Source organism: Dromaius novaehollandiae, chromosome 13, assembly GCF_036370855.1.
Source record: "Dromaius novaehollandiae isolate bDroNov1 chromosome 13, bDroNov1.hap1, whole genome shotgun sequence".
In the NCBI taxonomy this organism is placed as follows: Eukaryota; Metazoa; Chordata; class Aves; order Casuariiformes; family Dromaiidae; genus Dromaius; species Dromaius novaehollandiae.
Genome location: NC_088110.1, coordinates 23,272,175 through 23,288,806, shown reverse-complemented (window position 1 = coordinate 23,288,806; position 16,632 = coordinate 23,272,175). Strand labels below are relative to the sequence as shown.

At 54.9% G+C, this 16,632-nt stretch overlaps 1 protein-coding gene across 4 annotated transcripts in view; it reads right to left on the bottom strand.

Moving 5' to 3' along the window:
* ZNF469 (zinc finger protein 469) overlaps positions 1 to 16,632 on the bottom strand; it is a 250,646-nt gene that overhangs the window by 59,629 nt on the left and 174,385 nt on the right. For 2 of the 4 annotated variants that reach the window (XM_064519795.1, XM_064519797.1), the window contains exon 1: positions 11,295 to 11,472. The exons of the other annotated variants lie outside the window; for them this stretch is intronic. The gene's annotated coding sequence lies outside the window, so the exon portion shown is untranslated. Of the gene's footprint in view, positions 1 to 11,294; positions 11,473 to 16,632 lie in introns of those variants that run through there. 4 annotated transcript variants of the gene reach the window in all.

Genomic DNA, 16,632 nt, shown 5'->3' with positions numbered 1-16,632 from the left:
CCCAATTTTGGCCGGCTCCGCTCCACGGGAACGAAAGCCGCGCCTGCATTCTCGTCCAATTAACGCCCTTTCGTTACAACGGAGAAAACTGGCCCCGAAAAGCTCTTAACAGAGGCCCGATGTGCCGTTTGGTAACGGCTTACAGAGCTGCCGTAGTAGGAGCAGCTGTGGGGTCCAGCGCACTGAGGCCTGATTCATACGCAGCAAAATGAGGTCAGGAGCATATGAGTCTCCGAACGTTCATTTCTTCACACAGGAGGTGACCCACATTTTTTACTCCTGATTCACGAGCTCAGCTGCAGACACTGCTATCTTTAGACCTAGAGAGAGACACAGAGAGGCCGAGCAACACGCCGAGCCGCGGCCCCTCTGCAAAAGCCATAAGACCCAGGCTCCTAACGGCTATTATTTTTTACGATTATATACCTTTCCCTGCTTTCTAAGGCTTCTCCCGGAGGGAAGAGAGGCGCTCCAGGCGCAGCTTTGGGAGGGGAACTGGAAGGAGAAGGCCCACGAGCAGGACGGGGGCTGGCTCGGGCACCGCGGGAGCCCCTCGCCACCGGTTCCCAGGCCCGGCGGGGCCGCGGGGGGCTTCAAACGCCGCCTCGTCCCCGGAGCTGCACGCGTTGAGGCCGCGAAGGCTCTGCCCCGCCGGTGTCCCCAAGCGAGGGGGCTTCGAGGGCTGTCCATGCTCCCTGGTTTAGTGCCAGCAGCCTGCTCCCACCGCCGGACCCCCCCGAAGACGGGGCCCTGTTTACATCGATAAGCGCAGAGGATGCTAAACAAACCCGCTATAGGCTCCAGCTGCTCGGAGCAAAAGCCTCCCGCAACGCCAGGCGCTTCCCGTGCAGTGGAAGAGGCTCCGGCGGCTGCAGCCATGTGCAGCACCCGGAGCGCGGTCCCACAAATGATAACAGTTTAGCGATGTTTATCCTTCCCCTTCAGGGCAGAATCCTTTTTTTTAATCTGTTTTCAGAGCCCTAAAGCACATGTTTATTTTTGCGATGAGTGAAGCCTCCAGCGCTGGCGTGAGGGAACCTCCAGCGCTGGTGTGAGGTTAAGCATGTGCTTCTAGGGCTTGGACCAAAAATGGCTTTGCCTTTTTTTTTTTTTTTTAAAGCAAGGCCACAGTGCAGCAAAACCAGTCCCTGGGAATACTATACCGCAGCGACACACAAACAGAGGGCTGCTCCCTGCAGCCACCAGCCTCCCTGGGTGGAAGCCTTCAGGGAAGAGCTGGATGCTAAAGCAGACCCTCGATGGCACCAATTCTCACCCTCAGCCTCTCGTCTGAAGACTTCACTAAGCATCAATGCCCAGTTTTATGTCTCTTTGGCTGCACACTGGCACAAGTTGCTTACCTGACCTTACTGACCAGATGGTCTCCAGCAGACCCAATTTAGGAACCTGAACAGGGTTTTCTGGACCCTCAGCATCACCTCAAGCCATGCTCAGAAGAGAATGAGGAGCTAGGACAGATTTCCCAAGATCCTGAGATCCTTTTCTGCTGCCAAGCAACAAAGAGCCTCTGGTGGTATCTCGTTTCATCCGACAGTGGTGGATGAGGAGGCTTTTGCTCACAGGCTTTTGCTATGGGTGGAAGCACCCTGGGAACTGCTGAGGGACCACGTTGGTAGTTTCTCTTACTGCTTGCAAACCCATAAACAACCCCCCGCTCACACCGGTGGGGTCTTTGCATCACACCTCCGCTGAGGTCCTCACTATCGGACACACCAGGCGCAAGCACATCAAGATGAGCTTTGATTTCTCTTACTGGTTTGGGTGGCCTCCCTCCGAAAGCAAGTATGTCCCAACAGTTCCTTTAGGCAGACTAGGAAACAGCGACATAAAAGCCATCAAACCCAGCAGCACTGCTTAAACCAGTGGTTCCAGATCACAACCAGAGGGAGAAAGCACACGTGCATGCACAGCTTGCACCTTTAGCGTAAGCACTGAGAATTGCAAGTCTCGTTTAGGTTTGAGAGCTAGCGTGGACTACCAGAGAGCGTGAATTTAGAGTGCAAGAGCTATCCCTGAATCCTTCCGTGCGCGGACACTCTAAGCACACCAGCGCCCACACACAAAGCACGGCTTGGGAACAGATATTGCAGATAACATCTCTTCTGAGTCACTCCATGTGTGGGCAAGCTCAAAGGAGTCTGCGGGACCGAGATTTGAGGCTGCCTGTAGGTGCAGCTGGCACCTACTCCTTGACAGATTCTACATCCAAATAATAAGGATAAAGGGAAATTTCTGGGCTGGGAGAGGGGGCTTGCCTGCGTGTGATGGAGGGATCTACTCCACAGGTCTAGGACTTCCTGGGAGTTTCAGGAGCTTAGCGGGGCTGAGAGCCACATCAGGTTTCAGATAGCACTTAATACCCCTGGATCAGACAGGTTGGGGCAGATGGGTGCTATGGAAAAGAACCAAATTGCTGCAATTTCAAACCAAGCAGCGTTGGCCACAAAGAGCCCCACGCCCCTTCGCGGTGGCTGGTGGCCAGCAGCCTGCACCCAGCAGCCTGCACCCAGGAAACAGGGAAAGGCGACGGATGGACCCAAGCTGTGGGGTGGCAAATTGAAGGTCTCCCCTTTTCTTCTCCCTGCCAGTGCTCTCTGTTCATCCCTCACCCTGTTCTCCCCCTTCTCCTGGCTATACCATGGAAGATGACTCAACCATTTCATAACAAACACAAGTTGGGTAAAACCAAAAAAAAAAAAAAAAACCCCAAAAGGCAGTACATGCTTTCTTAAATAATAAACATACTAAAATGTTAATTAAATCATGCTTTTCAACTGAGAATGATGGGAAAAATACTTTCACACAATGCTGAAATCAACGGAGCTTGCTTTTTTTAATGTCTCCTTGCAGGCAAATGGACGTGAAGAGCAAGCGGGATGCACTTTACGCTAGTACTCCAAATCAAAGAGAGACACTTTCTCCTGCAGGAAAGCATCTTCTGCTACAGCTGAGGATGCCAAATGACTTAACATGCCATGAACGTTGCTCTAAATGAGTCTGTGGTAAACAGAGATATAAGACCCAGATGTTTGATACTAGCCTCTAATTTTGTGTGTCCGCAACCTCACGGCTGTGCTTGCAAACTTCAGATGCAACGTTAAAAGCTCTGGGGCTTCCCACCTGGGAGCATCATTCCTCCAAAAAGGGCATGACTTGAAAGCCAGCCGTGCAATTCGGGGCAAACAGCCTTACAAACTGGCAGGTGGACGCTTTGGGGAGCGAAGGGTTCCTGTGGATGTCTGGTTGTTTCATCTCGGTCTTGTGCAATCAAGCAGCTGGGGGCAGCAGGGGAAGTCAGCAGGGGCTGAAATCCTGTTTTCAGCAGCAGCAGCGTCTTGGTGCACTTCCATCCCTTTCAGCAATAAACCTCATTTATCTTTCCTCGAGGACGCTGCGCTGTCTTAAGGACAACTGTCTTTCTAGGTCCTGCTGTGCTCCTCGTGGTGAGCCCACCTCCGAGACCGCAGTTTGCTTGTTCCTCACCTGGTCCCTGACACTCAGATCTCCCCCCAGCTCTGTGACGGTGCCAGTACCAGCAATTAGGAGCGGGGTTTGTGTCCCACAAACATCTACAGACGATGTTCCAGCAGTGGCACAGCCCCCGGGGGGAAGGCTCTCCTGCACAACCACAGGAGACATTGCACAGCTTCTTTCCCTTCTGTCTCCTTTCACAAACCCTGGAGATCTGCCCACCGCCAGTTCAAAATAGTTGGCTGCAGAGGAGCTGTGAACCCAGGTTACCTCTGCTCATCTTTCACCGACGACCCAGAAATGAAGGATCGCAGGTTCCTCCCGGACGCAACACCTGCAGCAGCAGGACCAGCGCTCCCTCTCTGAAGTGGGCGCGTGGCCGAGGGCAGCACAGGGCAGCCGCGGCGTTGGAGGCCCGTGAGCCTTTCTGCCCACCTGAACGCTGCACCGACCTATCGCTCCAAATCACTGCGCGGCATCGCCAGGCCAGAAGTAAACAAATTCCTCTGCAGCCGCTCGCCACTTGCAATGACTTTATGGTCTAGTCATTCCTGAAGCTCTCCTTTTTGTGGCATTACTCATTCTGCTGCAAGCTTCTCCAGAGATTTTTGGTGTCAGACTTCCCCAGTTGTCTTGCTCAGTGCCATGCAGACACATGGCCAAAACATCCTCCCTCTGTCTCCAGAAGAACCCACTAACAGCTGCTGTTTCTCCCAGAGACTCTGCAGTGGGTCAAGCCCAACTCAGACACTCGTTGCCTGTGAAGTGCTTCCCACCCCACCAAACCTTTACCAATGACATAAGAGGGAGGTGGGTGACAAGTGACAAGTGGCTGAGCTGCAACGGGCCTTGCGTGGCTCCTTGCGGGCTCCCGTGCCGTCGCTGCGATGCTTCTGGTGGCAACGTGCCAGGGACGCCCACGGCACACGCAGCCACGGGAAGGCGGGCTCGGTTATCAGCGGCAAGCTCCCAGCCAGCTACCGGCTGGCAGAGCAGATATTCAGGCTTTGCTATTTAAAGCTTGAAGCATTCATGGAAAAAACAGAGAGTGAAATCACAAGAGAGACGGAGGTAAACAGCAGCGGGACGAGAAGCAGCAGCACGTCTGCCGGGGGGATGCACGCCGCCACCTCTAATGGGCTCTGACACTTTCAGCAGCCACGTCGTGCTCATTTCCTGGGATGCTCCAAGTGCCTGCTCGCTGTTTACGGCGGGAACAGCCGTCACCGAGGAATCCCCGGGGGACGGCATGAGTCACGCAGCACGCCGCAGGCCTCCCTCCTCCCGTCTGGCAGTGGCTCCGCGCTCCTGCAAGCGCAGCCAGCGACGGCACGGCATCGCACGCCCTCCCCGCGCACCACCAGCCGAGCATCCCTCGCCCCGCTGCACACGCTGGCCGTGCCGGGACCATCCGGGCACGATGCCATCGTGAAGCCGGGCATGCCAGTTCCCGCAGCGTGTCTGAAACAGCTGGCAAAAGCCTGTTACGAACACATTTGCCTTCCCAGGCTCTGGAGTCTGTGGAAAGGGGAAGTTACGATCGGCAAAGGAAACAGGCAGCTCCCTTGAAACCTGCTTATAACGTCCCCAAAACAAGAGACTAGCAAGATCCCGTGGACCGGCTCCAGCCTACACCAAAGGCAGAACAGTGATGAAAAGCTGAAGGAGAAGAAACATGGAAGCAAAAGGCTTCCTAGCAATCCAACAGCCACTGTACACATGGTTTCCATAGTGAGGAGCAGGCATTTAGCGGCCTCTGTGTTGTGGGGAGATGCTTTGGGATGGTATTGAAGAGGCTTCGGCCAGACAAAAGAATTTTGACAATTATGTTCTAAGGCCAGAAATTAAATTTGAACAAAGAGTTGGACCTTACCCAACAGGAATAACAAGGCATGTGTAAGAGCTCGCTGACTCCCAGCTGTTTGGAGAATCCCAGCCTTGCCGCCATCCCCAGAGCTTTTTCTCTCCACCCTGTTTTAGAAAGTTTGTCCTACTTCTCATCCTCTTGACCCCACCAACGAATGCTGTCATTTCAGAGCAAGGGCATCTGCCATCCTCCAGCAGTGCTCCGAATGACAGTGCAAAACCCAGAAAGTCTGGCTCTGCTTCCTCCATCCCTCGTCCATTCCTCATGCGTTTTGGGTGAGGGCAAGACCATCCTATGTGATCCTGTCATTAATTCTCGTGACAAAATCCTGCCTCCCTGTTGCCTGAGACACCTGATATGCCTACAGAGGCCGCAGGCATTTATACACGAGCAGGCAGAGCCTGGGCGATGGACAAGAGGCACGTCACCGAGACGCTGAGCTCTGCCTCCACCAAAAGCCCCGCACGAATGCACCGAAAGTCCAAATACGCGTCTGAGCAGAGACGCGCTCCTCCAGCAACGCGGTGCAGCTTGAGAAGGGAGGGTTCAAGCGTCACGCTCCATGCTCCCACCATCTCCGGGACCCGTGTCGGGCGCCCAGGTGCTCCAGAAGCCCGCGCGGACCGGGGACGCGTGAGCCTCCGGTCCCTGCCGGTGAGCACGCTTCCGCTCGCCGCCCTCCCGTCTCCCGCGGGAGATGCTGCAGCAGGGGCACTTCTGGCAGCCGCTCGCTTCTCAGCACATGTGAAAGAGCCGCCAGCCAGGGACTGCCGACTGCCGGTGACCCCCGACTCACATCAGCGTGATGCGCAGGGCCGGGGGTCTCCCGGGCGGTCACACTGCGTTTCAAAAACAGCCCTCCCTGAGAAATGCTAGATAATCAGCATGTGTCTCCAACCATAACGCAGTCACGAGCCAGAAAAACTGTCAGCATCAAAGGCTAGATCCATACATTCAGTAATTCAGGACAGCAGGGGGGAGAAATGGCCCCCAAAACTGGGCAGAAAACCCTCAATCTGCATTCTTGGAAGTCAGACTTTGTTGACACCGTTTCTGCCAAGCGGAGAAGCAAGAGGGAAGGAGCAGAGGCCTCAGAGACAGTGCAGAGGTCACCCAGAAAAATGCAGATGCCATAAACAGCAGCCGTGGAGGCAAGGGACGTGAGGGGAAACGCTCCCAAAGTGCTTCGCGAGTGAGGACACCGCGCTCCGCTCCAGGGAAAGCAAACAAGCTGCAAGAAGAGACAGACTCAGCCCCTCTCCAATGCTGCTGCTGCCCCAGCTTCTCCAAACGCCATGCTAGGAAGGCAAGCGAGGAAAGGGGTTTAACAGACGGGTAGCCAGACCAGGTCACCTGCCCCAGCACCCTGGGTGTCATGTTTTTCATCAGGTACACAGCAATTTTCATCAGATTTTCATCACCCTTTGGCAGCTGGCAAGATCTCTTTTCCCCTCCCTCACCAATGCTCGGTTTCCTCCGCCACTGAAGACAGTAGCTTGTTATTGTCGGGTTGCTGATGAAGGTTGACTGGAGCAAGCTCACTGGTCCTTGATGGGGAAATGCTTGCCAAAGCTGTATATTTTGTTTTTCACTGTGCTGGACAGATTTTTCCACGACTTGCAGTAGGGGAGGGAAGAGCAATACAGCAACAACTTCTTTTGTAGCTGCAGGGAGCTTGCAAATACCAACAGTCACATTACTGCCTGCCCAGCGAAGTGGTCGCGATCCCCTTTCCTCTCCTTCTTAACCAAACCTGCATCAGAGCAACAACTGCTTTTATCAAGAAGATACAGCCTCTGTGCAAGAGTGAGTGGTTTGAAAAGAAACCCACGTTTCGTTGCTTTAAAACGCAACCAGAGCTTCATTTCCAACCCAGTTCAAGGCAGGATATGTTTTCCTCTTCCAAAGTTAGAAAATGGACTCATATCACGAGGAAAACTTCCACCCCCGAATGGGAGCAATGAGCCCTGCCTTGGTCCTCAGGGCGAACCCATCACCGTGGCTCACGCGGATACCTGCGGAGCGGCCCCCCCTTTCCACCCAGGAAGGTCCTCCCAGCACGGTCTGAAAAGCCGCGGGAAAAAACCTGTTTCAGGCTGAGCACAAAGTTTCATTCAAACCAAATCGACCTCAATTATTTTAGTGCTTGGGCCTTTTAAAGGAAACCAAAGATGTTTCCATTTCAAAATGGCTTTACACTTTGAAAGAGGTTCCCGCGTCTCGCGGCACCGCGTCGCGCTCTCCCATAGACCCCGAGGCACCAGGCCTGGCAGAAGAGCCACCTCCGAGCGCTTTCAAAACCAAACATTTGCGCTAGCCCTTGCCTTCCTCTTTTTCTGGCAGCTTTTTATGAATACTACCATGAAAAACAAAGGAAATTGCATTAAAAAAGGACCACGTTAGAATAGCTTTAAGGCCTGGACTTGAGCTGACACCTATACTTATAACACATGTTTCACCAGAGCGTGAATCACGCACAGGTTATCAGCCAGCACGGGTGATTTCCACCAGCAGAGCAGAGGAGTTCGAGCTGCTGGGCTGCTCTGCAGAGCTTGGCACGCAGCCGCTGGGACCGCTTCCCGCTGCTGGTATACCTCCATCTCCAAGCCTTCGACTGTGGGAGCCCTCCAAAGCAACCGAAGCGACGCGGGTGGGGAGACGGGGGCGAAAACGCAGCTTTTTGTGCCGCTGGCCCGAGCTGCGAAAAGACGAATCTTGCAGAACGGGAGGAAACGCGTCCTGCAAAGGCCGTGGCGAGGAGGGGGTCGTTCCTCGGCTCCGTAACCTTGGAGGCGGCAGCAATAGAGCACGTCTAGAGCTGGTGTCTTGGTGCACCAGGCGATTTGTGACGGTGCTCCCTGGCCGGGCGGCGTTCCCAGCCCACGGCTGCTAAATCCCACTGCTTCTCGTTGCCTTCCCGACGGCCAGCGAGCTCCAGCGCTGCCGATCTCCTTGGCCCATGGGTCGCATCCCTTCAACCAGGTCTCTTTTCCACCGTGTTTCCTTCGTTCCCTCACTCCATCCCATCCGCCAGTGCCTCCGAGCGCCTTCCCCGCTCCATCCGCTCCCCCAGAGCCCCGGAGGCGACTCGCCTCCAAGTGCATCCCGGCTTTTCAGGTCTTCTCCTCCCTCCATCGCTCACCTGCATCCAACGCTGCTCGAACAGATCCTCCCCGCGCTCCTGCCAGACCAGACAGAGCTTGCAGGAGAAAGCCGGCCAAAAAAAGCCATGTCTGTGATATTTTTTAAAGATTTTGCTTGGAATTTTCTGTGTTTCTTGACACGCAAACAACAGCAACAATAACAATGAAAGAGTCAGTGCTTGAAAACTCTTCTAACTGTTAGAAAATATTCAATTTCTAACAAAAATACAGCTTTTTTCCAATTGCAGAAAGAAAACGAAAATGTTAAGTTTGGCCAGACAAGCTGTTTTTCCTTAAGAAAGCCCCCGTCGCCTGGCTGCAGGGGCGAGGGCTGCCGGCTCCGCGTGCCGGGGTCCCTCCCCGGGCAGGAACGCGAGCACCTCCGGCCATGCCGGCCCCGGCCGGGCACGAACACCGGGCTGAGACGGGCTCGCTGCTCCCCGACGGAAACCTGGGCCAAGGTCACGTCCTGGTTATGACACTTTTAATTGACTCATCCCTCCCAAGCACTCCTCCCCGGCTAGGAGCCGCGTGTCGCAGGCAATTCCCGGCAAATCTCGCCGCGTCTCCGAGACCTTGGAGCGGCTTCTTAGTCTTCAGCAGCCGAATTGCAGGGCACTGCCCCAATCCGCTTTATTTTTTCCGGATAGCAACACGGCGGAGGCGGTGCACCGTGCCCACCCCGCACCCCGTGCCGGAGCAGCACCGCTCCGAGGGGCAGGTGACGGCGCGGAGCGTGTCGGCGTCTGTCATCGGCGGCCCGCTGCCAAACCGCTCCTTCGCCGCGCGGCCCGCGGCACCGCGTTTGCACCGCAGCATCGCCCGCCGGGCCGTCGCTCCCAGTCCCACCTGCTCCGCTTCCCCCTGCCCCGAGGCCGCGCGACCGGTCGCGGCACGCGGGGTTTTCGGCAGCTCGACACATGCCGAACCCCGGCGAGGAGCCGATAACCCCGGGTCGCGGAGGAATTTTAACTCAGCTCTTTGCTCGGGGGCAAATCAGCTCTGCAATGCACCGAGGCAACACGGAGGAGCGAGGCGGATCATGAGGCAGCAGATCATTAAAAGCTACAGAAACTATAAAGGGATTAGCTCTTTTTTTCTTTTTTCCCCCTGTTTTTGAAGCCCCATATTCTGCCAGGCTTTCCTTGAGTCGAGCATACTTGTACCACCTCCAGCCTTCCCACCTCGAGCACCCAGAAGTCGTGAGTCAGATTTAAAAAGCAAAAGTGATACTGCCTTAAAAATAATTAGACTTTAAAAAAAAAATCTATTTGGATTATTTTCTTTCCTGCTCCAGCCTGCATCCGCTCAGCAAGCTCTTGCATCACGTTTTCAGGTTTCCAGTTACATCCCTTCCTTTCTAGGAGACCCGGAGCACCTCAGACTCACCTGAGTCCGGCAGCTGGGGCGTCGAGGATACCACCGAGCACCACAGGATTCACGGTTGTGTTAAACGGCTGGAAAAGCGGCATTTTTGGTGCTGTTCTGCAAATTCTCCTATTCTGTTCCTCTGCTGGGAAAACCCTGGCCCAGTCTCGGGCCGTACCTGCCCTGCGGCTTGACACCCCCCGGAGCAGCCCTACCCAGCACCTCCTCCGGCCCGAGCACCCGCCGCAGCTCCTGCCTCCGGCCAAGGGGCTCCAGGAGTCGGCGATCCCCTCCCCGCTGCCGGCTGCTCCGACCGGCGTGGGGGCCGCGGGCCGGGCTCGAGCCCGCCGTGCCTCGGCCGCCGCCTCGCGCGCTGCCCTCCCTTCCAAGAATAATGGAAACCGGAGACGCAGGAACTTTCCTACGCTGCATCCAGCCTCGCCGCTGCCAGATTATCATCATGATATTACATTAACGTGCAAATCATGGTGGCTCGCAATAAAAAACAGAGAAAGGACAGAACAGGCACGCGCGGGCGAGCGGCAGAGCCCAACGCGCACCGGCTGCAGCGCGTGCCGCAGCCGCAGGCAGCCTTGCAGACGGACACGTTTGCTGCGGACGCAGGTTTTGGGCCATTTTGAGCAGTTTATGCCACCAGCCCCATTGCCCGCTGCTGCGGCCACAGGAGCATCGGAGCTGCCTTTATCCGACTCGATTTGAGGGGATCAAGAGCAAGTCCAACCAGATTCTTGTTTTCTCCTTTTAAGGCCACACTGATCTCCCAAATGATCCTCTTTAAAAAGCAACTGTAGCCTCAGGAGGCAGGATTTCTACCCATAAACGGCTCATTTAAAATGCTTATAGGCTCAATCCTGTGACTTCTGGGTTTCTCTGTGAAAAACCCGAAAACAGCAAATGCTAAATAACCGCGTGCATTTATACAGGGCTTTCCACCCCCCGACAGTCCCACGGCTCCAGAGATCGACGCTACTTTATAAACTATTGACTACCCGGACACACATGAATACACCGCCAACGTTATTAAAAGAACATTACGGTTGCAAAAGCAAACACGCCGAAGCTAGGAAATTCCAGATTTGCTGTTTCCTGGGCAACCTTAAAATGGCTTCTTTGTGTGCCTGCAGTTTGATACCTGCCCCTTCTGCCGGCTCCCACCCCTGCAAGCCCCTCTGCAAGCCGGCTCTTGCCCAGGCACGGCCCCGGCGCGGCACGGAGGCCTCTCCTGCAGCCGCGGCCGTCCCGGCCGTCCCGGCTTGGAGCGGCAGGAATTTGGGGTACGGAGCCCCGGACCCCCCCCAAGGTGGGAAGGGGAAGGGGGTCGTGGCACGGTGCCGTGGCCAGGACGGCTGCACCCCGGCCTTGCCGCCCGCCCGTCGCGGCCGCGGGGGACGTGCTGCACCTACCGCTCGAAGCCGCGCGGAGGTCAGCGACGGCCTGCAGCCCCGCGGCGAGAAACGCAGCTTTTCCCCAAATCGCCAGCGCTTGCAGCCCTGCCTGCTTCCAAAGAGCTCGCTGGTTTCAGCGGACTCTCACGTACAGCTGCATGTCATTTAACGAGTGCTGTTGTGCAAAGCCTCGCTGCTGTCCGGCCCCGTGCAGGAGCATTTGACTTTCGTGAGAGAGGACTTGGATTTCTTTCTCTCTTTCTAGGAAAGAGCACAAGTATGTGCATTCTGCATCATTGGCCTTGTCATCTTCTGTCCTGAAAGACACTTTGAACAGCTTCCCAAAACCAAATTCCACCCTACCCCACCCCCAGAAACAGCCTGCAAGGAATTCTCGCAGGAACGCGAATGCATGCATTACATAAGAGAGCTGGAGCAGCGAGGAAGCAGGACTTCGGAAACTCCACCTCTCCCAGCAACACGGCAAGGGTGTTACTGGCTACCACGAAGCAAAAACAAGATGCCTGGTGGATTCTCCATTATTTGAAATCTTTCTGGCAATTCTGGATAGCTTCCCACAGACTGGTCTCCTTCGAGTGAGTCATGGCCTTGAGCTAAGCTCCTCCGGTCTACGCCAGGGAGAAAGCAAGGGTCACGCGAGAACCGGCCCGGACAGATCTCCGGACCCCTGGCGCTAATGAAATTCTAGCAGAAGAAGAGCAATGAAACTAAAATCAGGTCCCAAGTTGAGATCACCGCATTTATCCTGAAAGAGCATTTTCAATCAACTACGGCATATCCGTTCCATGCCAAAACGCGAAGGCTTTTTACAAGCACTCACGCCCACAAAGTTGCCAAGAAGGGAATTTCAGAAGGATCGACGTGACTAGTCCGGAAAACTCTTACAGGAGCTGGGGGAAGGGGGGAGCCCTGCTACACTGACCCACTTTCCACTCGCCAAAAGGGCCAGCTTATCTCTTAAAAGCACCTGCATGGGGTCAGCGCACACATAGACACACAGACTGGGGAGGAACAGAACGGACTTGACTAGCTGAGAATTCAGAAAGTAGTAGAAATAAAACCAGATCAAGACTTTTCTGAGCAAAGCACTGTTGCAGTTCCTGTTCCTGAGCTTACGTTTCTTTTTTCCATTCATTGTATCGCCACCGAACTTCAAGAGGAGCCACTACTGGAAACTACTGGGGAATCGGAAGAGAAAAGCAACAAAGTGCTGTAAGGACCCAGCTCAAGATCTTAGAGAAGAATAAGAGGAGAGCATGGCTCGACCAGGACTGCTCGAGGAAAACGTGCAGACAGCGTGTGCACTGGTGGTGCGCACACGTGCAAAAACGTCCATGCGCCCTTAGATATCCGCAACAAGCAGCAGTCGTACAGAGTGCCAGTTTTCTCCAGCTCTGCAAGGCACAGCCTAAATTAGCTTCGGGAAAATCAAAACAAGGTAATTAAGAGCAGATCTGGCCCTCGGCACTTTCTGTATACAAAACGTTTTGGAAACTAATTAAACCACCGTGCAAAGCAATGCCGCTGCACGTGCAGAACGCCCCGACGTACCGAGGAGCCCCTCGGCGCGAGGGCAGCGAGCACCCAGGGCCCCGGCTCGGCGCGGCGGCCTGATGGCAGCTGGCAGCTCCAGCATCTCGCGAGCAGCCTGCGGAGGCGGCTGGTCCATTTACGAGGTGTCGGAGCGAGCGGTGGAGCCGCTTGTAAAGGATCATCCGTTCCCAATACAGAAACCACGCTGGCATTTTTAGCCAAGACAGAGCTGCAAGGGAACGGGTAGCTTTTCAGTGATCCTCACGTTCACTCGTATCTCTGTTTAAGCAAAGCAAGGAGAAAAACATTGCTGTCCTAGAAAGCCTCGCAAAGCGCTCCTTGACTATGACTCACTTTAAAGCAGCAGAACTGAGGCCACAAGATGGGAGTCAGGAAAAGCAGCCGCGAAGAGCAGGACGCGAGGAGCCCTCGGCCCCGGAGGACGAGGAGGAGCCACGCCGCCCCGCGCAGCCCCACACCGGTGCCCCGCAAGCGCTCCCTGTGCCGGGTTTTGCGGATGCTCGGATGTCTGGATGGAAGCGAACGTCCTTCTAAGCCATCGTGCGTGTCAAAGCCACGGACCATCTGTGCACCGAGCGAAAGCATCGCAGGTAGGTGCTTGTAGGGACATCAGCAAGGAGGGGTGGGCTCCGGGTACCGTCCTTGTCCGGTCTGCATCTCCCCACGCAGCCGGCAGCAGCGCGTTGCATCAGCCGGTGTCGCATTTTCCTCAGATAACAAGGGGGAAATTACCTCCCAGCAACGTCGCCGGGCTTCCCGTGCAAAGGCTTCCCGGCTTGTTTGAGCTCCTTGCCTAGCCCGCGTGCCGGAGGTGCCAGCTGGCTGCGAGTGCGATTAGACAGCAAATCCCTGCGGAGAACCCGCCGGCATCCGCGCCGTGCCGACGGACGGGCAGCGCTGAGCACGTCCCGCCTGCTTACGCCAGGAGTGCGGCGGCGAGGAGCTCGGCCGGGCCACGGGACTGCAGACGGGTTACGAAATGCCAGCGAGAGGGCTGATCTCGGCCAGGACGTGTAAATAAGAGAAGGAGAAGGAAGAAGAGGAGGCAGAAAGAGCAGGGCCACATATGGAGGTAATTATTTACATGCATACAAACACTAACGAAAGTGTATGCTAATTCCCACGAGAGCTGCTCTCCCCCTTTCTGGGGAAAATGCTCTTCCAAACAGCCCTTTTATTTGTCCTCAAAGCTTTTGGCACCCTTTCCTTGGAGCCTGCCTCCTGGAGATGCTCTACCCGCAGCATCTCTGCCTGACTATGCGTTTTACTACTAAGGCAAACAATTCACTAATGTCTCGAGACAGGCCCGAAGCCCGCCGCAAAGAAACGCAATCGCATCCCCATCCCAACGTCCCCACCATATATCCGAATAAAGTGCTCGGTTCAGCTCATCTCTCCAGGCAATAACAGGTAATAATAATAAAATTGCAGGAAATTAAAAATGCATAGCATTTGTCACCATTTATACTCCCCATCTTTGACATTTTGTTTCTTGACCAGCAAAACCAGGTAAGCCATTTTCTTTGCTTGTTTATTTTTGGTCAACTTTTTAGATTTCAGACCTTCTTGGGAAGAAGACCAGCGAAGAATGAGCTCTCTCGAAACGCACATAAACCTCGTGTAATTTTTTGTATCTGTTTGCCTTAATATTCTGTGCTTTCATTGGGACCGAAATCTAGAGTCACCCTTGCTTTTCATGCCTTCCTCCCAGCTTTTTTGCTGCTGGATATGGCAGAATGAGGAACACGGAGGAGAGGGGGGTTTTCCACTCTTTCTGTCAGGAAATTTTTTATATTTCGTTTTGTCCTTCTGCGGCTTTTGAGCAGCAGCTCTAACTCCAGAAGTGGTACTCATTGGCCAAGGAAATATGAAACATTGTAATATTTCTAACGTTAGAAGGATTTTTAAAAGGTTACATAGTGGAAAAACAAAATATGCAAAGCTCGTGGAAGTGCGGAGGTTCCTCAGGAACCGCTGCCAGCCCCCTGCTACTGCAAGGAAGGGCGAGAGAGAGGAGAAAATGTCAAAACTCCCCCCAAACGCAAGCTTCACCACAAACCAGAAGCAGAGGCCCGAAGCAGGAAGCAGCCCAAAAGGGTAAAAAAAGGGTTTTCTCCGCATTTTTCCCATAGTTGACCTACTCTAATAATCATTTTCACCCCCTTGTTCTGGCACATCAGCACAAAGCTGACGTGTTTACATTACTTAAGCCGCCTATGTGCTTTTAAAAACTATTTTAATGGAAACGAAGCAGTAATGGAAACATTTCTATTTCCGATTAGGCTTCCTAAAGCCCTTTTACTGCAAAACCCTAAACTCGGGGCTTAAGCTTTGCGGAGGGACGCACGCTCGCTGCTGCGCCGGGGCAGCATCCCTTCCCCAGCATCCCTGTGCTTCCCGCAGCACCCGGCCGGGTTCTCCTTTCCACTCATCTTTCACTTGAAGAAGGCGGTGGTTTACGAGGATTTTCTTCACGGAGGAAAAAAATGCCCCAGGATATCAGACCGCAAAGAAGTTGATTTTTCAACACTTCAAAACGATGTCAGCGATGCCCAGGAAGAGGCTCCGGCTAACACGTAAACACAGAATCCAGCAGAATTACGGAATGATTAACTAAAACCAGTGTTTCCACAGAAATACTATCCACACAAACAGTCCCAAGCTTTGCTTAGCTAAATGAGTAACAGCGCTTCGGCCACAGCCAAAGGCCTTTTTTCACTTAAGCAAAAAGGACTCAAGAGCGATCGCCTCTGTAATATAAAGCATAGTCCGCGAAATGGGAGTTTTAGCCCTTCGGGCCCAGCCTTTGTAAGCCTGGGCTCTGTGGGATGTGTCAGGCCAGACTTTGCTCCCTTGCAGCAGCGTGTGGGCTCAGCAGGTTGCAAACGGCGGCGGGGGCTCCTGCGAGCGGCCACATGCGTCGAGCAGGAGGGTGGAAAAATTGCTGATTTTTCACGGGCTGCCGGGTGTCCGCGACGGATTTCAGGCAACCTCCCGCCTCTCCCAGGGCGATGCTGAGCCTCTGCGATGCCGGGCGATGGCATCTCCCGGGCGGCTCCCCGGGGATGTCTTGCAAGGGGACACGGCCGAGGGATGTCCCTGGCGGCAGGCGTTGCTCGTGCCTTCCCCTGTTTCACCCCGCGAGCTGCCCGGCCCTGCGCGGTCCCTGGACGCGCTCCTCCTGCCCTCTGCCCGCGCAGCCAGCCGGGGGGTCAGGGACGGGCAGGCACCTGCGCCGCAGCCAGCTCCGAGCCCCCGATTTACCACAATTTGTTCAAAAGGGGAGGAAAATAAAATCCTCCTTTCTCTTAACCAGCAGAGCAGCCCTGGGATTGTGCAATCACACAAAACGCAGCAAGCGCGCCGGGACCTGGAGGAGCTGCCTATGGAAAGACGTATAGCGTGGAGGAGCCGCTGGAAAGCCTCCCGCCGCCCGGGCGCGCGCGGCCGCGAGCGAGCCGCTGTAACCGGACCTCGCAGGCGCCGGCAATGACTTTAGCAGGGCCCTCTGCTCCGTACGGCATGTGCCTGCCGCGCTCCGTTGCCATGGCGAAGGGGGCATCTCCAAAGTAAATAGTCTGTGCGGTGACGTCCCCGGGCAGGTTATACACTTGCATCATCTGATTTGCATTTTATTCCCTGTCTTTGTGCTTTTAAGCAGAGACGAGCACAAAAGTGCTCATGGCAGGGACCCGCGTGCTGCTTCAGCACCGGCTGAGCCTTCAGTTAAAAAGTTTTCCTGGAACAAAAGCAACGCGGGAATGGGAAGGAAAGGCAGGCA